At 45.3% G+C, this 25,492-nt stretch overlaps 1 long non-coding RNA gene across 1 annotated transcript; it reads right to left on the reverse strand.

Annotated features, from left to right (window-relative positions):
- Window positions 1-605: 605 nt before the first annotated feature.
- On the reverse strand, window positions 606-3,486 carry LOC146187040 (uncharacterized). Its single transcript, XR_014708211.1, has 3 exons — window positions 3,425-3,486; window positions 1,111-1,239; window positions 606-1,004 (listed from the first exon to the last, which is right to left on the reverse strand). It is a non-coding gene; the product is annotated as an uncharacterized LOC146187040 (long non-coding RNA).
- Between the last annotated feature and the right edge of the window lie 22,006 nt (window positions 3,487-25,492).

Here is a 25,492-nt window from a genome sequence, read left to right on the forward strand (position 1 = left end):
CCAACTTAGGGAACATGCAAAAGACATTAACAATGAAGGTGAGCGACTTCTCTTGCACCGTAGGGTTTGCACCAATTGTGAAAACTGTGGGTAACGGCTCATGAAACACTAGAAGCCCTTCATATAAAAAAGCAGGTTACAGCTGTGTCAGCAGCAAATTGGTTTTTCTTATGAGACTGAAGAAAAATTTCTCACGCATAGTTTGACAAAACGGTGCTGTTTCCATGTTGCCTTGTACCCGTGCGCATCACCTGAGTAGGCTATGTATATCGGCTGCTTTCCGCTGAACAGTTGTAAGTGCTGATGGCGTCCTCTGTCTTGTGTGCGACTGTTTTACGCTAAATAGACTGTTATTATGCATGGAGAAAAGGCATTGAAAAAAAAACAAGGTCTGAATACCACTGCCAACATTCTGGCATGAAAGCATCGTAAAATGAGGGAGCTGGCATGGGTTGTGCATCTGTTATTCTGTACAACCCAAGAGGGCAGAGAAAATTGAAAAAAATAAGAAAGAAAACTTCCGGGGCTATCAGATCCACTGCAGTCAGTTACAAATTAAGAATGAAGGGGCGAATATCCCTCAAAGGAGGCTTTTCTTACAATCAGATCGTTCTCAACACTGGTACCACTCCAGCCCTTGTCCACAGCTAACTAGGCTGGGCAGCTTTTTCTTTATCGGTACTGAACACCAGCTGCACTGCCTCTTTTTGTCACCTACTGCCATGAAAGGGGGAATTCCTTTGTGGCTCAATTGATTGGGAGGCTCCTCTCTGTCAATTGTTGGAGGCCTACCTTTGCAAAATTACAAAGCTTCAAACTTGAGTTGTAAATGAGCACAGAAGGTGCCTTGATCCCAGCTGCTTGCTATTGTGGCACTGTTCATGGTGACTGTGCAGCGCCTTTAGATGTGGACTTGGTCTTTGTCACAAGGCAAACACCAACAACTCTTTTGTGACGTCGGCAAAACTAAGTTTCATTGGTGTTGAAGGTTTTCCATGTCACACCTGCCAGGATTAAAATCAAAAGCACGATTTGGATATATGAGCTCACAAACTGAAGGAAAAAGTCCCACTGTTGGCAATCTAAGTTTTTGGCACAGTCAAACCATACCTGTGTATTCAGTCAGTAGCCCGCGACTGCCCAGTGAGATGTCAGTCCTGTGGCCCTCATTGCTAAGTTGTGTTTGCAGCACAGACAGGAAAAGGATAGTTGCTAGGCAGCCGTGGAGGTGGTGGCAACCTGCAAGGTGTTCCAATGCTTTAAAGATTTCTTGTGAAGTTTAATAAAGCAAATCACTGACTACAAAACATAGGATAAGAATTTAACCTCAAAATATGTCACATAAGGTTGAGAGTACTGAGTCACAATAGAAATATGTTTAAACAAGACACGCACTAGCAGCACAAAATAGTGCTGAGTATAATATATGTATATTAATAACTCCTTGAAAACCTCGAAGGCTAAAACATTTTCTTGTCTTCACCAACAGACACACCTGAAGAGAACCACCATTTTCCTGATTTATACATTTCTTTTTTTTTTTTTATTGAGAGTCACTTTCTATGCTAGGTAAGGTTCCTGCCTCTGGGTTTGCCAAGTGTTTCAGTCGACATATGTAGAGAAGAAATAAATTATGTATCATGTATCTATGTATGGATGCATTACCTATGTATGTACCTATGCATGTACATATGTAGGTACTTATGTATGTATGCATCACCAGTTTTTCCTTGAACAAATGAAAGCAACATTTTAAACAGTGAGCATGCACCCAGAGCAAAAAAAAATAATGCATAGCTCACTTGCTTGAGCTGTTGGGTAAGTGTTTTGTTTACATGAAAATTCGCGCAGACAGAAAATAACAAGAGCACCAAACACAGACACAACAGCACAATGTGAAAAAGAGCATTAAATTCTAAATTCTAAAGTTAATTCTAAGTTAATTAATTCTAAAGTTAAAGCTCAGCTACTTTGGTCATCTGATGAGAAAAGAGGAGTCGCTGGAGAAAGATTTGATGCTGGAAAAGGTTGAGGGTCGCCGGAGAAGGGGTAGGCAGCGAACGCGATGGTTAGATGGCATCCTTGAGGCACTGCAGAGGAAGTTATGTGATGTTAGGAAGATAGTGAGATACCGGAAAGCGTGGCGTGACATGGTCCATAGGGTCACGAAGAGTCGGACACGACTGAACGACTGAACGACTGAACTGAACTGAAATTAAATGAAGGTATTTCACCTTTGATGCCAAACACCTTCAGTTCGGGAGGAGTCCATATGCTATCAAAAGGTTTGCGTGGAGTCACAGCTTTGTTGTTGAGGACAGCCAGAAGGCATACACTGAACCCATTTATAACATGGCTACATTCTATACGCCTTAAAAGTAAGTTATGATTCAGTACTCTCTTTTCTTTTCCCAGTTCTGGATAGGAAGAGTCTATTGGCCCTGAAGCAAGAAAACAAATGAAATTGATATGTTTTTGTGTATTATAATAGGCTTTTCGTTATATGAGGTCCGTCCGAAAGATTTGCTTTCGATTTCTTTCTGTACCAATTCAACTGAAGCTTAATTTCTTAAAACATTTCCGCCAATAAAAACAGAAAACCTGAGGACCAAATCAAATAGAGCACCAGCACATCGCACAGCATGCAGTTCAGGAACTTAAAAAGAACTAAATCGTGCTTTCTGACTATATGAAAATGTAAAATCACTTAATCACGGCAATGTAATGGCTGACTGTAAACATTTTATGAACTATTAAAATTAAATCACTGCAGAATGTTTGTACGCCGTTCCTATTTCGCTATGTGTTTCAACTTGTGCCTGTGAACAGGCCGAGAGTATTTTGCTAGCAGTTGGGAGAGTCGCTGTGGCCAGAATGCACCTTACCCTCCCCTCTAAGGCGGCTTATTGAGATAGTTCTCTTTCTTTTTCGCAACCGCGGCATAACTTAGCGCGTATAGAGCTCTGCAGGCTGACAAACAATGCACGGCTTCCACTCGACGGTGCGTATTTTCTGTATCTTGCTGCAGAGTGAAGGCCACACTAAGACTGCAGACTTTCGTGCTCAGTTGTGTTTCCTGGGAAAGTGTTAGAACCAGCGGCAATCAATGAAAGACGTCGGATCGCCAAGCTCATTTTGAAGAATTACATCGCGAGGTTCCGCCGCCAATCGCAGTTCACGAAACGCGGCGAGTGGAATTACAAGCGAAAAACCTTCCTGCATGCACAAAACTGTAGATGCGCCATAAAACACCGCCTTTCGTACTGACTAAACGGTCCGCGCGCGCTATCTTGCTCGCCCATACAGCTTGCGCTGGCGGATGCAAACAACGGTCCTTGCAGCATTTTTATCGGAAAAAGAAAACACTCAGTCACTTTACTGCTCCATTAAGTGACTCATTTAGAAGAAACAATTTCTTACTCACCCAGCGAAGCTTGCCTTGCAGCCAGAAGTAGCAGCCGCTGTGCGGGATACATTTTCACAGTCACAAACTAACGGCCTAACGTGCAGACACGACTAGACACGACGAAAATTTGAAATGACCAGCCGCCGAGCAGCGCATTGATACAATAACTTTGAAAACAATTGAAATCTGAAATATATTTCATGAAAAAAGCTATACAAGTAAAATGTAACTGTTGCTTATGACGTATTTGTTTCAAAACGGTAAATACAACCTGCGTCTTGCGTAATATTTTGGCGCACTATTTTCTATCTCGCTGTAAAGAGGAGGGGTGCGAAAAGGCCACGGCGCGCGAAGTTTGGGAATGGCTGATCGTGCATAGCTGGCGTTCCGTATTAACATCGGCGCAGCAAATCTTTCCTCTGTGCGAACTACTGGCTTTTATCACACACGGATACATCGCTAGCTTACTTTGTCGTTGTGAACACTCGGAGTTTGGAGTCTTCCGGCGGACTGGACTGCGCCCAGCGAGGTCGAACACAGTACGCGTGTGGCTATCGGCTGCAGAAATGAAGGTGTCAGCGGCTTTTGTACATTATGTTCAGATACCCATCGCCTAAACAGCATTTCTTGGTGTCATATTGGTCCTGCATGCTGGAAACAGCCCAAATTGCATGCTTAATTCAAAAGCGCAGGCACTTTAGATACAGTATTTTGCAAGCTGAAAAATTGCTAGAACAAACCTTCGACAGTTTATACTTAGAGTATGCAGAACAGTGTCGTCCAGTTAAATTGTGTACATATTGCACTATAGGCGCATATGTGACCCTGAAACGTCTTGTTAGGAAGTATGGTAGACTTCTGAAGCAGAACTCTAGAAGACATCTGGCGTAAGCCGGCTAATAACTGTCTTGCGTAGCTGAAGACATAAAAATTCTGCACTAGACAGATTCCAGACATCTTGCCGATGATGTCTTCTAGACTAGCACCAAGCGACGTCTTGTAGATGTCTTTGATAGCTCAAGATATATGTGACCAATATAGACATATCAAGACAGCTACAAGATATTCTGTGCTCAGTGGGTTGAGTTCCACTTCACTTTCTGCCATTAAAGTGGTATCATCCGCATATCTAAGGTTGTTGATACGTTTTCCAGCAATCATCACTCCAGCTGAAGACTCGTCCAGACCGGCCTTCCTCATGATGCACTCTGCATATAGGTTAAATAGGCAGGGCGACAGTATGCAGCCTTGCCTCACTCCTTTCTCAATCGGAAACCAATCAGTAAGACCATGCGAAGTTCCGACTGTCGCCTCTTGTCCTTCATACAGGTTCCTGAGGAGACAGATGAGGTGAATTGGAACTCCCATCTCTTGGAGAGCTTGCCACAATCTGCTGTGATCTACGCAGTCAAACGCTGTCGCATAATCAATAAAGCAGAAGTAGATGGGTTTTTGGAACTCTATTGCTTTTTCCATGATCCAGCGAAGGTTGGCAATTTGGTCTCTAGTTCCTCTGCCTTTGCAAAACCCAGCTTGCACGTCCGGAAGCTCCCGATCTACATACTGCTGCAGCCTACCTTGGAGGATTTTCAACATCACCTTGCTAGCATGCGAAATAAGCGCGATCGTGCGGTAGTTGGATCAATCTTTGGCACTGCCTTTCTTTGGAATGGGGACGTAAACGGACCTCCTCCAATCCTGTGACCACTGCAGGTTTGTCTAAATCTTCTGGCATAATGTATGCATAATGTTAACAGCATCATGGTTGACATTTTGAAGCAACTCAGCTGGAATGCCATCAATTCCGCTAGCTTTGTTCTTAGCAAGGCTGGCTAAGGCCCATTCAACTTCACTCTTCAGGATGCAAGGCTCGAAATCAGTAATCACAACCGTCTTATGTTGGGTTTGCACATTCGGGTACTTGTACAGTTCTATGTATTCCTGCCACCTCTTCTTTATCTCTCAGGCTTCAGTGAGGTCCTTGCCTCATTTGTCCTTTATCACGCCCAGCTTAGCACAGAAGCTTCCTTTGATATCTGTGATTGTCTTATACAGAGCTCTTGTGTTCCTTAATTGGCTGTTGTCCTCAACTGCTTGGCACTGTATATTCAGGAAGGCATTCTTATCTCTCCTTGCTATTTTATGAGAATCTGCATTGAGAGCCTTGTATCTTTCTCTTTTCCCCATTACTTTTGCCATCCTCCTTTCCTCAGCAATTTGCAAAGCCTCTTCAGATAACCAGTTTGCTTTCTTGCATTTCTTTTGCTTTGGAACTACCTTAGTAGCAACTTCTTGTATTATATCACTAACATCAGTCCACATCTCTTCGGGCTCTCTGTTTTCTAGATCTAATTCTTGAAATCGATTCCTCACTTCCACATCATACTCTAATGGAATTTGATCCAGATCATACCTGAAAGGCCTTCTAGTTTTCTGCATTTTCCTCAATCGAAGCCTAGTTTTGGCAACAAAAAGCTGATGATCGGTGCCACAATCGGCCCCAGGCCTTGTTGTTACTGCTTGTATAGCGCTTCTCCATCTCTGCCGGCAAAGAATATAATCGATCTGATTCCTGTACAGACCGTCCGGTGAAGTCCATGTGTACAGGCGCCTCTTGTTCTGTTGAAAATGAATATTCGCTATGGTCAGGTTGTTTTCTTGACAAAACTCTACTAGCCTCTGCCCAGCTTCATTTGGCTCGCCAAGACCGAACTTGCCTGTAATTCCGGATATTTCTGCACTCCCGACCTTAGCATTGCAGTCTCCTATGAGAACAACGTCTGATGATGGGGTGCGGTCTAAAAGGCATTGTAGGTCCGCATAAAATCTCTCAACGTCAGCTTCTTCAGTAGTAGTGGTCGGTGCATAGACTCGGATAACTGTTATGTTGAAAGGGTGACCTTGGATCGGTAGTGGAATCATTCGGTCATTTTGGGGGTTGTACCCCAACGCTGCTTTGCCCATTCTTCTGTTTACTATGAGAGCGACCCTATTCCTTCTCTTGGATTCGTGCCCGCAATAAAAGACAATGTTCGCCGGAGTTAAATTCTCCCATTCCGGTCCACTTGAGCTCGCTAATACCAGAGATATCAATGTTCAATCTGTCCATTTCTCACTTGACGACATCCAGTTTACCTTGCGTCATAGATCTTACACTCCATGTTGCTATGTGATACATCTCCTTACAACATCGGACTTTCCGGTCGCTTCCCGACACATCCATAACTGAGCGTCCTTTTGGCTTTAGCCCAGCCGCCTGATTCGTCCTGGAGATACTAGGAATCGCCCTTTGTTCATCCCCAATAACATGTGGGACGCCTTCCAACCTGGGGGGGGCTCATCTTCCGGCGCCATATCATTAATGGTATTGTGACTGGCCATATGTTTTCTTGGCAGGAAATAGTGGAGTGGGTTGCCATTACCTTCTCCAGTAAATCACATTTTGTCAGAACTCTCTGCCGTGACCTGTACATCTTGGGTGGCCCTACACAGCAGAGCTCATGACTTCATCGAGTTTCGCAAGCCCCTCCGCCACGACAAGGCAGTGATCCATGAAGGTGTGCTAGGGAATCCCAAAATTTAGCACACCAACTGAGGTCCACAGTCACCGATATCTCAGATCCTTCAGAATAAACCAAACCAAGCCAGAACTAAACGAAATTAATATGCAATCACACAGACTCCAGCATTTGATTTTCATGCACTACACACAAGTAGAGAGACTTGGCATCATCCAGGCATATGCACTTTGTTAGAGACTCGGCAGCAACAATGCAATCTTGTGAGCTAGGCTCTGCCTCCAAAAATGCAAATTCATATCCAGGGGGACAGTGCTACACGTTGCGTGCTTTATAGTCAGGACATTATTGCATACTTTAACTTTTCAGTTCACTCTAAGAATTACTGGAAAGCAAGATGATTTTTACAATTCGACCGAAAAACCTATTTGTGTACACATAGGAATTTTTTCTCCGAGATTTGTCAAGGCTTGAAGTGCAGAACCGGAATGACCCAACCAACATTTTTTAAAACACTGTGCCACCTTCTCTACATTCACCTGTTCCTAAAAGCAGCACGCCCGCAGGGGGCACCTGTTAAACCAGGTGCTTGCGTGTTTTGTGCGACACCAAGGACCCCGAGCACCCACACTTAGCCGTGCGTGGCATCGTCGTGTCTGGGGAAATGGGGATCCTAGTGGTTCAGCCGATGCCGAGTGTTTCGACCTTTAAGGCCCCTCGGCGGAGGCAGCACACCACTTTGACCCACGCTTCCCATAGACGGCACCTCCGGGCTGACCCACCCGGGGGAAACCGGCAATCGCCTTTTCCTATCCTACCCTGCATCTTTCACGTTCCTATCTTCTATCCTACAACTCTCCTGCCATCTACTCTTTCCTTGGTTTTTCCTTACTTCTAGGCTGTGAGGGTTAACCTTTTGTGGCCGACTACCCTGAGCTACGCCATATTAGGTTATAGTTACGGTGTACAGCTAACGTAGACAGGACTTGCCTATCAGTTCCTGCCCCGTCCCCTTGTTGAGCTCCATGGTGGGTGGCTGGCGCCGCGGCCGAACATCATACATTATTTATGGCTTCTTCCTCCAAACAAACTGATCACCTTTCCAAGAAAAGGCGGACCGATGTATCAGCCCAGTTCTTTTCAGCGAAGCATGAAACTTTCCCTAAATATCATGTGATCCACAGTGAAAGCCCTGCCAAACCAGCTCGGCTAATATCCCTTTTTGCAGTATCTAGGTCTCTCACAACCATACTAGGCCCCGGATACAAAGTTAGTAAACTGGCTAGCGGGAATCTTTTGTTTGCGCTCCAAAGCAAACACCAGTACAGCAACCTTCAGCAACTTGCCACATTTGGGGATATCCCAGTAACAGTCAGTGCTCACAGATTCTTGAACACAGTCCAAGGCGTGATCTCAGAGAACGACTTCCTGTCACTCACCGAAGAACTTCTAGAAGGTCTTTCCGAGCAAAATGTAATCGGTGTACACAGGATCAAAATCCGAAAGAACAACCAAGAAGTACCAACAGAGCACATAGTTCTGACTTTCAACTCTAGCAAACTCCCTGAATCTATTCAAGTCGGTTACATCAAAGTAGACATCCGGCCCTATATCCTAAACCCTAGACATTGTTTCAACTGCCAAAGATTCGGTCATGGCTCCCAGAGCTACCGTGGCCGACAAACATGCGCAAAATATGCCTCAAATGAACGTATATCCGACGAGTGTGAAGCTTCGCCACGCTGCGCGAACTGTGCATGTGAACACGCCGCATACTCACGGTCATGTCCTTCTTGGAAGAAGGAAAAGGACATCATTACCATAAAAGTCAAGGAAAACATAATGTTTAAAGAGGCACGACGCGACAGCGATATCTTGTTAAACAGGGCACTTTTTTGTTCACAGCCAAACCAAACTATTCCAATGTGGTGGTGCGTGGGGGCAGCACACCACAACAGGATTTGGTCTCCGCCAAGGGTAAGCCTCAGGCAGGGCCATCCCCGCCCCAGGCAGAAGCAGCGAAAGCTGTCCTGCCATCGCAGGAATAGGGCACACTGGCCGGCCCCAGAGCCAGCAGCCCAAAAGGCTTGTCCCCCAGAATAGAAGCCTGCTACCAAGACTCCTAATTCTCCCCAAACGTCCAAAGCCCCCGAGGCAATGAACACAACCTCTTCTTCGTCCATGGTGCAGCGGCGGCATAACTCTCTGGAAAGAAAACGGAGAGAAAAAACTCCTATAACAGGACCAGACAAACCTGAAACCTAAATTCAGATACATTCCATAAAAAATGGCGTTTCTTATACACTGGAACTGCCGAGGTCTCATTAACAGCTACAACGATATAAAAGACATTTTACATTCATTTTCTCCTGTAGCCCTTTGCCTACAGGAACCTAACTTAGGATTACATCAAAACATTTTAAAAGGACACAACGTCTTTCGCTGCGACCGAAAAGAAGCAAATAGGCTATCTGGAGGTGTCGCTATTGTAGTGCAGAATGGAGTTGCAACACGTGAGATTAGCCTCAAAACCAAGTTCGAAGCTGTTGCTGTCTCTATCATTCATTATAAAACAATAACTATTTGCTCACTGTATCTCCAACCGCACCTAATTGTAACCCTTCATGATCTGGAAGAGCTTCTAGAACAACTGCCAGAACCATATCTGGTTGTTGGAGATTTTATTGCGCACTCCACGTTTTGGAGAACCGATCAGACAGACACTAGAGGCCGTGACGAAGAGGTGACGAAGGACCCCAAAGATCCGAATGACCCGAAGGAACCGATGGACACGAACACGCAACCCCCGCCCAAGCTGCCCGACGTGACATCGAGCCATCGGTCCCATGGACTCTGGTGACGGATGGTTGACAGCTCCAAGGGAGGCGGATCACCCACGCATCAGACATCGTACCGGCAAGCCGTTCTATTCTTCCTTCTTCCTCTTCTTTTTCAAGCATCCAGACACACCTATCATCATGCCATAAAATCATTAACATCGCTACACTTCCTTGTCCACGATCGGGACGATCGCTCGGTGGCCCCGGGTCGTGTTACGGACGACAAGGAAGAAGAAGCGGGCAGTGGCGCGGTTAGGAGCGCTCGCGCTAGGCCCGCGAACATTCATTAAACATCTTCTACCATCGTCATTGGTCACGTTCTGTCTCCTGTCTTCATCGGCTTGCCGCTTCGTAACAATATTAGAAGATTTTATATTATGCAATGATGTCTGCTTGCTAAACACAGGAAAGCATGCATACTGCTCCCCAAGCACGGGGAAAATGAGCTTTTTAGATTTATCAATTAGCCCCCCTTCATTTTTTACTGATTTTTAGTGGGACGTCTTTGACAATCCTTTAGGAAGTGATCATTTGCCTGTCATTTTCAGCCTAACACCCTCATCCTCCGTCACTCGAAACAAACCCAAACGCTGGAAGCTGCATCTTGCGAACTGAGCTCTATTCCAGTCAGAAGCCAGCCTGGAAAAGGTCTTTTCCGAAAACCTCAGTGTTGACGAGTTAAATGAAACATTTACGGCCTGCATCATTGACGCAGCACTTGTAGCTATACCACAGTCTTCAGGAGTGGTACTGAAAAATCGCCAAATCTGGTATTCTCAGGAGTGCAGAGAATCAAAGAAGAAACAAAACAAAGCTTGGGGAACCTTTCGCAGATACCCTACAAACGAAAACATTGTAAAATTCAAAGAGGCGAAAACTAGGGCACGGTATGTTCGCCGCAACGCTGAGAATGCTTCTTGGCAAAAATAAATATCATCAATAAATAGCTCAATCACATAAAAAAAATGTGGGAGCTTGTTCACAAACTGGATGGTAACTTCTCCCCGTACACAGTCTCCTTTATAACATCTCCTGGCACCCAAACAAACTTACAGGAACATGCAGATATTCAAGGCGAGCATTTTTCTGCAATTTCAAGCTCTCTACACTGCTCAAAATCTTTCATAACATTGAAAAACAAGGCCGAAAAACAAAAACTGCCAACAATTGGTACAAATAAAGCATATAACAAGTTAATAACACTACAAGAAATAAACACGGTTCTATCTGCCGGCAAAAAGACTGCACCTGGGCCAGATCAAATTTACTATCAGATGCTAGCACAACTTTCTACACCTGCTTTAGAATCACTTTTAAAATTTTTCAACAAAGTATGGGTATCCGGGAGTATTCCTGAGGCCTGGAAAAAAGTTATATTGTTCTTTCCTGAAACCAGGAACGCCACCAACGGCCCCCAGCCGTTATAGACCCATAGCTCTCACAAGTTGCCTTGGAAATTCTTTTGAAAGAATTCTTAATACCAGATTAGCCTTTGTCCTTTATTCCCGAGAACTTCTAGACATTTACACATGTGGGTTCAAAACAGCATGTTCTACCCCGGACCATCTAGTCCGCCTTGAAAACACTGTTCTTGAAGCATTTATTCACAAACAGCACTGCCTTGCCGTCTTCTTTGATATGGAAAAGGCATATGATACTACATGGAGGTTTGGCATCCTCCGTGACCTAGAAGATTTAGGCATACGTGGTAGGATGTTAAACGGTCTAAAAGACTTCTTGTCGAATCGCTCATTCCGTGTGCGCTTAGGCTCAATATTTTCAAATATCTTTGTACAGGAAAATGGCGGACCGCAGGGATGCGTCTTAAGCACAACTCTCTTTATTGTAAAAATGAATTCCATAAGCACTGTTATCCAGAAATTCATAATGTATACAGCTTATGTTGATGATCTACAGATTACATACACATCCTCTAACGTATCTACATGTGAGAGACAGGTGCAGTTGACCATAAACTAGCAGCATAGGCAGACACAAACGAATTTCAGTTTTCTCCTGAAAAAACAGTGGCTGTTCTATTCTCTATCAAACGAGGCTTACAGACACATCCTACACTACACCTGAACAAAACAAAATTACCGGTGAAAAACGAATACAAATTTCTAGGCCTAACTTTTGACAAAAAGCTCACCTTTTTTCCTCATATAAATGTCCTGAACAAGAAGGCTTCCAAATATCTAAAGATACTAAAAGTTCTTTCCCGTAAACACTGGGGCGCTGACAGGACATGTCTTAAACACATTTACAGATCTGTTGTACGTTCCTCCTTAGACTATGGCTGCATAGTGTATGGGTCAGCTAGACCATCATACTTAAAAAGCTAGACCCGGTACATAACTCAGGACTTCGACTCTTATGTGCAGCATACCGAACTCCTCTTATATCCAGTCTGCTTGTGGAAACAAACGAACCTCACTTACATCTGGGGGGCCTATATATTTAAAATCAGATCCCTGCCAAAGCATATCTGCTATTCCCTAGTAACTAAATGCCCTTCTAGAACACTTTTAACCAACAAACCCAATGCTGTGAGACCACTGCTCCTAAGATTTGAGCAAATGTGTCAAAAGGTTGAGCTACCGGATTGTTTACCTAGTATTGCCAAAACACCTAACCCGCTGCCTCCTTGGTACCTGGTCCCTGCAGTCTGCGACCTTTCTACACACAGTTCCAAAAAGCAATAACCCCACAAGTGCACATCATACAAGAATTCCTTCTGCTGAAAGAAAAATACAGTAGCTTCACAGACTTTTACACTGATGGCTCGAAAACAGATCATTCTGTCGGAAGCGCAGTTGTTCAAGGCGAATGGGAGGAAATAATAAGACTTCCACAGTGCGCGTCCATCTTTACTGCTGAATGTTATGCTGTATCTGTTGCCATAGAGAAAATGAAAGAAAACCTCAAAAGAAGTATTATTTACACAGATTCCTTAAGTATAGTCACAGCCCTTCACCCAAGAAACGCAGTTATACCAATACTGGGAAACATCATACACATCATAGCAACACTTACAGATGAAGGACGAAGCATAAACATTTGCTGGGTCCCCAGTCATGCAGGCATCCAAGGTAATGAAAAAGCAGATATATGCGCTGCCAAAGCTCGAGACAAGAAAGTAAATGAAGTACAGATACCATCTGAAGACTGCATGAAATTGGTACAAAGTAAACTGATGCAAAAATGGCAGTCCACTTGGAACACTGAAAGAAAAACTAAACTACACCTCATAAAGCCTGTGATAGAAGAGTGGAAGTCGAGCACCCACCTTGAACATTCCTAAGAAGTGGCTCTATGCCGTCTTCGCGTAGGACACACACATTTAACACATAGCTTCATTTTAACGAAACAGGATAAGCCCCTGTGTGATTCATGCGGACACGAGCTAACAGTCACCCACATTTTACTCTCATGCAGACAACTTAAAGAAACATTTTACGCGGTTTTATAAAGAACGCATTCCTCTTCATCCAGCGTTGATTTTAGGCAAAAATTCCTTAGTTGATTTGTCCTGTGTTTTCAGGTTTTTAATAGAAGCAAATGTGCTAAACAGAGTGTAAGTTTAAATGACGCAAATGTAACACTCTTAATCTTGAAGTTGGCGCATGATAGCCTAATTTGCTTATGTGCCACTAAACCCAACATAACAACAATAAAAGCAGTACATGTCCCACTTCTGATGAGAGATTTGAAATCCGACTCCAGACGGCGGTTCGTTTTTTTGTGTTACAGCTTTTGAGGTCCATAGCTTTGAAAGGGCTTGCAAGATACAAAACTTTTGCACAATCTAAAAGTGAGGGCACCGTGTTCCCTTGACAAAGTTGCTCAGAGTACCATTCATAGATTCGAATGGGAAAAGAGAATAAACCCCCAATGGGCCCCAGGTTTTGCACTTTCCACAATGTGAACTAGCAGATGAGAATTATAAGTCATATTCTGTTCTTTAGAAGCTTTTATTCTCCACAAGATGACTCAACATTTCTTTCTGAATCTTCATGAGGTGCTCTATGTGAACTGATAGGCCAAGAAGATAGTGCATCATTGCAACAAACTTCAGCCAGTACTTATATTGTATTTCAGGTATGTAGTCTTTCAGTACGACAGGGAAAAAGAACAACAGCCAGTTCTTCCATTCTGACGCCTTCCATTCTTTCATTTCAGACAGAGACCTCGGTAACCTAGACATTTCCCATATAGGGGTCAAGCTAAACAGTAGCCTATTTGCATCGTCAAGGTGCTTACGCAGTCTGAACTGGCGACAGCACTGTGACTTCAGCCACATAAACAAAGTGCTTCTAACAAAACCCAAGAAGACTGAGTGCATGTAGTCTACTACAAACCCTGATCCATACGTAAAAAAGCTGGCATTGTTAAGACACTCGTCCCTTTAATGCCACAGCTTGCTTGCTTTAGACCTTGCCTTACTGGCGTGGTCAATAAATGAATTGCGGGTCCTCAGCTTGGCTGTTAAAGTAGCTGGTGGATACACACGCAGAATCTATTACCTTTCGGCACACCTTGGCCAGGGTCCTCGCACCAAGCACACCCATTGGCCCCATTAAATTGCGTCATGTTCATCATTTTACACCTCGCAATGCTGTCTTATGAACACGGCCCAGGGAATGCTTTAAAGAGCCGAACATTTCCATCCCTGTCGTCTCATGCGATTCCCTCCGCAGACAACTCATTCATCACTTTTACAAACAGAATAAAAAAAGTGTTCATGACAGATGTACAGGAGCCTGCCAACAGAAGCTTTTCAATTCTGTGCTTGAATGGGAGCTCATTCACCATAACAGTGGCCACATGCTCAGATTAGAACTCTCAAGAAGGGGGACGCCATCAGTGTTGAAGGTAAGTGTCACGTCCCCTTCAGACAAAGCATAATTGTGATAGCGCATGCTCTGTGTAATATTTCTCACATCATACGAAACTACAGGCACATCCGTTCTCTGTACTGCAGACTCAAGTAGCTCTCTAAGCTGACTTTTGAGGCCCCTGACTAGGAAGCAGGAAGAATAATTCCGGAGGTCCTCATGCGTGTGTAACAGATTACACTTGTGACATGTAACATCTCCGGCCGCCTTGCCTATGTATTCTTTGCAAGCACTACAGTAGAAGTGCTTTTTGCACTCTTTCTCACAAGCAACAAAATGCATAAAGAAGGCATACTTTGATGCCGGGTATGTCACCCCTGAAGGCAAGTGGGCACCAATGAGTCGTATCAGGCTCTCTGTTGCCTCCTTGTAGCATCCACGGCGCAAGCTGTGAGCAATGACCATCAGCAAGCATTTTGCTAGCGGTAAGTGTGATCTCGGAAACAGCAGGTGATCCTAAAGTGAGAAACAGTAGACAACAGTTGAGGTGCCACACTAAGTGCTGCCATTGAAAAAAATCCGCACACAAAATACCCTTGTCCCGTTTAAACATAGTTGAAGGAAATTTTTTTATCGAATGCTATTTTCATTAGAGGGATGAAAAATAACAGCCTAGTAGTTATCAGGGCAAGCAAGTTTCAGTGTAGGGAGGCCGTGGTAAAAACAGTGCTTGACGTGTTTGAGGTTTGCTCGAAAGGGCTTCGTTTTACTTTTGAATTGCCAGAGGACACCGGACTTCAGTTTTTGGATGTGCGTTTGATCTTCAGGGAGGCGAATGTGTGTTGGAGCTACAGGCCGCGGTCAAAAAAAGAAGTGTTGAGGTATGATTCGGCCCATTCGAAATTGGTAAAAAGAGGGATCGTTGTTAATTCTATACGTGCTGCTCTCGCATAGTCATGTGCACACTTTATGAACATCAGCGTGCAGGGCCAGATCGAACGCCTGAAAGCCGCTGGCTACCCGAATGAACTCCTGGCTTCGGTAGCGAATAAGCTGTTGCGGGAAGTGGAGAGTGAGGAACGAGGGCGATCACAACAATCCAGACGCCAGGAAACAAGGCCTGTTGCCGTTCCTTACATTCATGGTTTCTCCCACCGTCTGAAGAAGGTTGCAGGGAAGTGCGGCGTCCCTGTCGTCTTCTCTGCTCCTGAAAAGTTGTCGCGGCTTTGCCCTAAAGTGAATGGGCAAAAGAGTGGCATTGATGCATGCACGAAGAAGCATGACACCTGCTTCGTCCCCTGTAGAACGGGGGTAGTCTACAAGATTCCTCTGTCATGTGGGAAAACCTACGTTGGACAGACGGGCAGGTGCATAAACGACAGATTGCGAGAGCACCGAAGAGCAGTAGGATCCCTTGTAAAGAGCAGTCATTCAGCCTTGCACTGCAGCCGCTGCCCTAGCCCCACCAGTCCATCATGCACCCCTGCGTTCAGCGACACATGTGTGCTGCGCAGCTTCAAGCAGCAGTTGAGCAGGGAGATATTTGAGGCCCTTGAGATTCACAATCAAGGTGATAATTGTGTTAGCAGTAGCTCGGTTGTGCTGTCACCCAAAGAGCTGGAATTTTTAAAGAGGAGAATGACACGTGGCCATAGGTGATGAGGCTCTAATCTGTTCGATAATGCAGAGGCGAAGGTTTGGGAGCATGCGCTCAAGTGATGGCGTTGAAAAACTTTTTGTATATATTGATGTTACGTCCATTAAACTATCAGTTGAAGTTCAGCGTTTGTCCCTTGTCTTTCTCCTCTAGTCCTGTCTTTAATTTTACGCTGCCAAAATATGCACTCTACTTATCAAGACCAACTAGCCCGTCTTTCTACGTTAACAGCCTTTGTAGTGGATTAATGCGTTACTAGTGCAGATCATCCAACAGCTTAGCTGTACACTTCTCACAGCTGGTACTTAATCCGCTACCCCTCTTTTTCATGCTGTGGAGCCTATTCAGTCTAAAAAACAATCTTACCAGTTCACCAATTCCTTCGTCAGATGAGGTCTCGCGACTCTCGGGTTCACGCGGATCAAGGTCACTCATCAGATGTTGAACTGCCATCGACAACATCCGATGAGACATCGCCGGACGAATCATTTTCCAGAGACTCGCTATGATGTGAGTGGTTATGCGCCGTCTCCTCAGCACCTGGACTAAATCCAGGATCTGTAATGCCGGCTTTTTTTTCCACCGCTTGCACACCCGATTCATTTGAGTCACTATTAGCTTGAGGAGCTGGTGGCGCGCCAATTAATTCCCGCTTCTTAATTCTGTACTTTGAATGAGGTGGAACTTCGGCGCACGAGTCCCATAAATATCTTCTGTACTCCCTTTTCGGAGGCATTGCCTCGATTGCCGAGCCAAGCAGACCATAGCACGCAGAACGTGTAGAACCGATGATTCTTCACCTCGATTAGAGATTTGAGACAAAGTACGCTGAACAAGTTCCGCTTCTTAAATCCCGCTTCTTAAATCTCTACTTTGAATGAGGTGGAACTTCGGCGCACGAGTCCCATAAATATCTTCTGTACTCCCTTTTTGGAGGCATTGCATCGATTGCCGAGCCAAGCAGACCATAGCACGCAGAACGTGTAGAACCGATGATTCTTCACCTCGATTAGAGATTTGAGACAAAGTACGCTGAACAAGTTACAAGACGGCACATTACAAAGCCTTCCCGCAACACACAAGAGAAAACTAAATACACACAAGAAACAAAATGTCAGTGTAATTTGGTAAAGTTCCGTGTTTAAATTAACATGTAGGCCGCCAATGCGCCGTCTCGCACGTGCAGCCTTCAGACATTGTGGGCTTATTAAAGGACGTAGTCAGTCAGTAACCATAGCAAAAGTCGTGATTTCAATAGAGATAATATTCCAGTTGCTTTTAATATTTTTATACTGAATGCTCTGTGTTGCTGCGTTTTTTCTGCATAGTTACGACGAGCCTATGAGAATGTGACGGGGCTGTGTGGCATTTCCAGTTGTGTAGTTCCATACTTGCTTACATATAGGTTTAGCTGTTGCTTTCAAAATCCTACTGTTCAAGCTAGGGATTAGCCTACATGAGGCTCACATCCAGTAAAAGGCACAGGGCTAGCCTCAAGCAAAGAAAAAAAGGACACTTTTGCTGAAAGGCCTGAATTCTTCCTCCTTCAATTTCATAAATGACAGCTAATATTAATGCGCTGGGGTTTCACACCTACCTTTTTTCAAGAAAGCCACACAAGGGGTTCTCAAAAAAGGCGAAGGCACGGCTACAGAGCCCCACTGCAGTGTCAACACATTAGGTGGATACTTTCGAGGCATTGTCATAAAACCAAACCTGTCGCTCTGTCACTTGGTGAGCAATTTGTTACATGGGCATTTTCAACAGCAGTTCAGTTGACGGTCAATTGAACTGAATGGCGCACCGGTGCGCACATTGCACTTTTAACTAATCAAAATATTATTTATTAATTACTCGCATGTGATTGGATCACGTGATTCAGACGTTTATTTGAGCATGGTCTGAGTTTCGCGTGACTACAGCCGACTCACATTCATTCCAAGGTCAGTTGAGAAGCTGAACTGTCACTTAATTGAACGGCAGTTGAAACTGCCAATGTGACATGGGTGTAGTGCCTTCTCTTTTCAAATATGGATGACCGTGCTTGGCGTTAGCGTTTGTTCTAGCCACCACTTCATGCATACGTGCATTAAAAAAAATATCGGGGGCTATTCGAGCCCCGCCTTTAGGGGTGCGATGCGACAGCGTTAATGGCTCCAGTTTGCCAGCTCTCCTTGTGGATCCTTGGGCATATGATAAGACTTTGCTACTCACTTTATTAGCCTCTTAACTTCTTCCTCTGTTATCTCACACATACCCTTTAGGAGTCATATATGAAAGGCCATCCTACCCAGAAATATAGCCCTGTTTAACCAAGCATACAAATCTGCCTGCATGGCCTAAGGGTAACATGTCTGATTCAGAATTCAAGAGTCCTGGAAGGCTGATTCGGATCTCACCCACCATTCTGAAAGGAAAGGCTCGAATTGACAGCTCCTGCCAAATCAGTCATGTCGTGTGCACATATCAGATAAGCCTGCGATTTATCAGTACCCAGACATGCCAGCCACCTGCTACCACAGAGTGCTGGATTTTTTTTTTGGAGAATAGGGAATTAACGCGCAGTTGAACAAGCGGGCACGACTTTCTGGTGGTGCACTTCTCACTGTGTAAGCTGGAGCCCCAGTACATGATGCTCTGTGGCAGTCACCTTTGTTGCATATTGTGGGAATGAGTTTCTGGGAATCTGTTAACCAAGACGACATTCCACTATTTTAACGTTGTAGTGTCCCATTCTCCAGGAAATCTGGCATTGGTGCTGTGAGCAAAAAGCAATGGGCATAGCTCTGACAGGTGGTAGCTGCAGCAGACATGGCTGAGCGCTGATTGGTCGTAGGGTTGTGTGACATAAATGATTTGGCAGGAGCTGCCAACTCAAGCTTTACAATCCAGATTGGAGGGTGAGGGGAATCGAACCCTTCAGGAACCTTGCACATTGATTCGGACATGCTACCTCTGTGCCAGGCAGGCACATTCATATGGCTTTGTTGAGAAAGGCCTTATATCCACGTTGGCTGGTCTTTCACATGATATGGTAGCTTATGGATGTATGCCAAAGGGAATTTATGAAATAACAGAGAGACATTAAGGGATTAGTGACTAAACGAGTGTCAAAGTGCGTGTACACGGGTGAGGGTCAGCAAGGAAAGCAAGTGTGCCGGCACCCATATTAATTCCACCTTTTTTTGGTTCTAGTCTTCATATATTTTAAAATTAGCTCTCTCTGTTTGGAGATCATGCCCCTCGCAAAGTTGTTTATAGCAGATTTGGAGTCGCTAAATATGGTAACCGCATTGGCGCTGACTATCGCCATGCCGATATCCGGCTCCTCCCCTGTCCCTGAGTTGTTTGTTTTTATTGAACTTGCCATTAATGTTTTACCCGAGTCGTTCACGCCCACGATAACAACGTTGCTTCCTTTGTATTCCGCCGCGTCTACATAAACAGTGTATTCAGAGCCTTCTAACTTGGCCTCAAGGGCCTTTGCTCTTGGTTTTCTCCTGCCTTCATGGAAAGCAAGGTGCATGTTTTTTGGTACCGGTTCAATGGCGAGTGCGTTCCTTAATTCAGTCGGCAGTTTTACTTGTGCATTTCTTTCCAAGATTCTATCTTGTAGACCTAATTTATCCATTATTTTCCATCCTGTGGATGTGGTGGCGAGCCGCTTTAGCTGTGTAATTATATGTGCCTCGCATAGTTTTATGGTGCTATTGTAGACCACCAGTTTAAGAAGTTTTTCCGTAGGGGTGCAGTGGGGTAGCCCCAGTGCTGCTTTATATGCCTGCCTTATGATTGTTTCAATTTTGTTCTTTTCTGCCACCCCTAGCTTGAGGTAGGGGATGGTGTACACTATTCTGCTTATCACAAAAGCCTGAACAATTCAGCACAAATCTTTCTCTTTGACCCCGCGTCTTTTGTTGGCTATTCGCCTTATCAACCTGGTTGTGATGTTGATTGCTGGCTTAAGTCGATTTATTATTTCTGTGTTCTTTCCATTCTCTTGAATTATCCGTCCCAAGACACTGATTTTGTCCACTCTGGATATCGGTGTGCCGTTTAATTCCGCCAAAATGTCTTCTGCGGTGGATACTGCGTTTTTTTTTGTTCCTCGGATTACCAGAAGTTCCGATTTGCTTGGTGAGCATTTCAGCCCTGCCCATTCCGCATATTCTTCAACAATGTCGATTGCCCGTTGAAGATTTTTTTTTCTATTTCCCCATCGTTGCCTCTGCATGTCCATAACGTGACATCATCAGCATATAGCGTATGTTTCACCCCTTTCGAAGCTTTCAGTAATGGTGGTAGGTTGTATAACATTAGGTTGAAGAAGAAAGGGGAAAAAACTGAGCCCTGTGGGGTGTGTCTCCTAGCTTAATTGTTTCAGACCTGATGCCTCCAAGACTTCTTCCTGCTGTTATTTTGGTTAGACATTCCCTAACGTAATCGTTAATCCTCTTGCCAGGGGCAATTTCCTCCAGATTATTTAATATGGCTTCGTGTTTGACATTGTCAATGGCTTTCTGTAGATCAAGGCGAGGTACAATTTTTGTGCCCCATTTATTGGGCGCGTCAATTATGTCTGCTTGCTTTGAATTTAATCATTACATCCTGCAGGAACAGCTTGCTCCTGAAATCTAGCATCGTTTCGAAAAATACCTCCCTTTCCTCTGCATACTCCTGAAGTCTGTTTAGTATTACAAGCTCCAGTAGCTTCCCTAGGCACGATGTTAGCGATATCGGCCTTAGGTTTCCCACTTCAAATTTCTTCCCAGGTTTTGGAATGAAGATCACTTTAGCATGTTTCCATTCTGAAGGCATTCTACTTCGTTTCCATACTCCATTAAGAAAGTCTGTGAGTGCCGTGACTGCTACCAAACATAGGTTTCTCTGCATTTTATTGGTGACCCCATCTGCTCCCGCTGCTGATGTGGTTCTTAGCTCTCCATACCTCCGCTATTGATATATCCCTATCTAGCTCTGTGTTCTGTGGCCCTCGATATAGTTCAGATGAACCCCCTTTGCCCGTATTAAGGTATCTGTTCTTCAGTTCCTCTATGAGATCTTCAGCCGTGCCCTGGTATTTATGAACCAATCTTTTCAGCTGTCCTTGAGCTGCCGTCTTAGTTTGTCCTGGATCTAGCAAGTGGTGAAGAAGTTGCTACGTGTTTTTACCCCCAAGCTTCCCATTCATTTCATCGCAAATCTGTCCCCAGAGTTGTTTCTGAAGTTTGTTCACGTCCGCTCCTATCATACGTTCAAGTGTAGATATTCTCTTCTTTAGCCTTCTATTGCACCTCTGCTTTTTCCATCTCTTCGTAACGCTCTCGTGGGCTTCCCAAATGTGGGCCAGCTTCGAATCTGTAATATCATTTCCGGTGGTTGGGATCTCTCTAGTGTGCGTAATTACGTGTTTGAGTCGTTCAACGCATTGATTTAGATTCGCGATCTCCCTCGGAGCGGTTCTGTTCCAGACTTTTCTAAGAGTATCCCAGTCTGTCAGCATCTTTTTGTGCAGCGGTCTGGTATGTATTTCAATCTCTATGATATAGTGATCACTACCTAAGGTGTATCCTGTGTTTGACCACTTCTCGCCTTCCAGGTCTCTGCCCAGCGTCAAGTCTGGGGACGTGTCTACACTGATTCTGTTGCCTATCCTCCCTCCCTAGAGTGTGCAATATTATGAGCCGCATAATACATTGACTTTATAAGGTATGTCCTGGTGCCGGGAAAAACTCCTAATACTCAAGCATGTCCGAAAAATCAGTTGTCGACTGCATATATATTGTGTGAGCCCTTTATGGATCTTTCATTTTTCCATACACACCACAATCTTCTTTCATTTGTACATAACATCGTAATCGTGCCGCGGCGCCGGCTCCAGCGCGCGCTTGGGTTCACCATCGGATTAAACGCTTTCACGGCATACCTTGCCGTGCCGTTACGACTTTCCCGTCTCGACCTTGCCTTCTTTCACAAGTGGTGGAGGTGGAATTTGATCCCTTTGATGCCTTGTACTTTGCCTCTCGATGGGCAACAGCAACCATCGTCATGTCAACTGAGAGCAGCCCCGACCCGGCCGCACCCTCTACCTCGGCTACACCGCCGCCTCCCACTGTGCCCAGACGAATACGCGACCAGCCGCTGTTCGCCACCACGAAGACGGGGATGACTGGCTCGACAATTATGAACGCTGCATTGCCTACAACCGACGGGATGATGTTTTTAAATTCCTTAAGATAGATAGATGGATTTATTGAAAGGAAAAGACAAAGTGGTTGGCCGGAATAATTCAAATCTGGCCTGCTACTCTGTACTGGGGAAGGGGAAGAAGAGAAGAAAGAAGATCGTGATGGGTGACGATGTGGGAGAAGGCATATGAAATATATATCTACAGGCAAAGTGGCTTGCTTTACAAGCGCGAATTAAGTCCGCTGGCGCATAAAAACGACAAAGAGCACGCACTGCCTGGACACCCTTCCTCTTGTCCTGCCAAGCGCCCAACAGCAGTTCTTCCGACAGAGGCCTCTTGTCCAAACGCTTCAAGGAAGCGGCTAGCGCACTTCTTTCGTACGTATATGCTGGGCACACCAATAATATATGGTCGACAGTCTCTGGGATGCCACAAGTTGAGCATTCCGGCAAGTCCACCTGTCCAATTAAATGTAAGTACTTGCGCGTGAAAGCCACATTTAAACGAAGTCTATGTAGCAAACATGCCTGATGGCGGAGTATCACGCGGACCATAAAATTTCAATGTTCGATCTAGCCTTCTTAGACGAATGTGTCGGGCGTCTGGCTGGGCCAAGTAAGCTGCGGTAGCATTCTCCATAAAACTTCTAATTCCTGAACGTTTCTTTCTACCTTATTGAGATCGCCAGGAATTGGTTTATTAACCGCGAGCCCCACACAACTAACTGGCCCACCAATACTTCGCCGACTCGGCAGTTCTCACTGCGATCGCGAAGAACAAGCTCGCTTCCCGCCTTCAAGGTCCCGACGAGTCTTATGCGTGCCATAGATGCCATGCATCTATGTAAGACGCATAACGCATAACGTGAACGCATGCATCACGCCACGAAAGGAATCAATGCTGTGGCATATAACACCCTGCTTGCCCAGAATCCTTCTACTGTTGACGCCATTATTGCGACCTGCCAACGCATCGACCAGCTACAGTCCTCCCGATTGCAGCGCGGCATTGCTACTGGCCTGACCTCTGCTGACCTGGATCTGCGGGCACTGATTCGAGCCATCATCCGGTAGGAGCTCCAAGCCGTCAAGTCTGTCTGTAGACACGGGTGCGATCATTCTTCCGTACCTTCTAATGACGCCGGTCTCCGCAACATCATTAAAGATGAGCTGGCAACCATGACCCGACCTATGGCGTCCGACCCTCCTGCACCCCGCCCAGCATCGACTTACGCGCACGTCGCAGCATCACCCCCTCCTTTTGTTCCGTCGCCCCAACTCGCATCGCCCTACAACCACATCAACGCCGTGACGACGGCTCAGCCTATGCCACCCTATTACGCACCTTGGCGCCCGTCTCGCCCAGCGTGCTACTACAGTGGAATACGGGGACATATATCTCGCTTCTGTCGTCGACGCATCCAGAACGAGCGGCGTGGTTACGGCGCCTTCGAAAGTACCATACCTTCATATTATCAGCGACGGCCTATTCCCAGCCCGCTTCGTCGTTCCTCTCCACCGCCGGTATCTTCGTCTGAACCAAGTGGAGCCCATGCATCCCGGAGCCGGTCCCCTTCCCCATACCGCCGCTCTGTTTCTTCACTTCGACCAGCAACAACTCTCCCTGTTCGTCATTCGGAAAACTAAAGGCTGCTGTCCTGTCACTATTTGGGCGCTGCGCCCGTTCGCTCGAGGGCGCGTCTGTAAGGTCCTAACAATAGGGCGGACGGAGGCATGTATCCTCCGCCCGGCTGCCGCATAGAGTTAGTCAACTTCAACTTTTGCCGCATGCGTTCTCGGAGGCGCATCGCAAGCTCCTCCTACTTTTTCAAAGTTGGCCGCCGACCGATCGTAGGCGAAACAAGGCCTAGGTGGACGGTGCCTGTCGACGAAAGATATACTTCATGTCGCTATTGCTCGTTTATTACGATTATTCAAAGCGACTTGGAAGTTTGCCTTGCTATGTGCACAAGTGTCGAGTGACAGTTCCCCCATTTGTGTTGGCCTGCACCGAGTTGACAAGTGGCCGACAAACCTACGGAAGATGTCCATACTACTACTGCCCACACAGTTGCGGTACCTCGATGTGTTTATTTGGAGCCTTTTGTGATTGCTGCAGGATTTTTACGGACGGCATCAAGAAGCAGCTCCCCGCAGTGAAATAATTCCCTGTGCGCGTAGACAGTTTCATAGCAGCGACAATTAGTGGGAGTGTAGCGAAAGTGATACGTTTGGAACGACTGCTGTTTTGCCAAGTTGATGAAATCGCCTGCAAGTATATCTGTTACGAGCGAAAAGTTCACTACGCACCCTTTGTTTTCCGATTGTTGATATGAATTTTGAGCTGTGCTAGTCGCATTCATTCGTCTTCGTGCAGCGATCGCGAGCATACGATGTTGTTTGTGTTACTCGCCGATCACTGATATCAATAGTGTTTCGTGTATGTGCTGTGCTTGAGAACTGCCGTGGGTGTGAAGTGCCCTTTCTGAAAGCTGTGTTTTACGTGCGCGAAACAATTTTGGCTGTACGGAGAACCGTCAAGATGTCGGCACCAATCTGCTGCTTGATGCTTCGTGAAGTATGTTTGCGATGGTTGCTTGTTATCGTTGCTTCGTGTGATGTCTTGACTGATGCGTTTATTGGGATTAATCGTTGTACTCCGAATTCTCTCATTACAACCGCGCCCGGATGGCATTGTTGTTAGTGTTGTTGGCCTCATAACATATATATATATATATATATATATATATATATATATATATATATATATATATATATATATATATATATATATATGTGTGTGTGTGTGTGTGTGTGTGTGTGTGTGTGTGTGTGTGTGTGTGTGTGTGTGTGTGTGTGTGTGTGTGTGTGTGTGTGTGTGTGTGTGTGTGTGTGTGTGTGTGTGTGTGTGTGTGTGTGTGTGTGTGTGTGTGTGTATTATATAGCCAAATTCACATTGTTCGGCAAATAGACCGGTCACCATAGAAATGGCTGAGAAGGCTAGGAAGGTCTGTAAGATATTTCGGACATGTGACAAAGATTAA

The sequence above is a fragment of the Amblyomma maculatum genome, chromosome 6, assembly GCF_055883805.1.
Source record: "Amblyomma maculatum isolate TAMU_Amacu chromosome 6, ASM5588380v1, whole genome shotgun sequence".
In the NCBI taxonomy this organism is placed as follows: Eukaryota; Metazoa; Arthropoda; class Arachnida; order Ixodida; family Ixodidae; genus Amblyomma; species Amblyomma maculatum.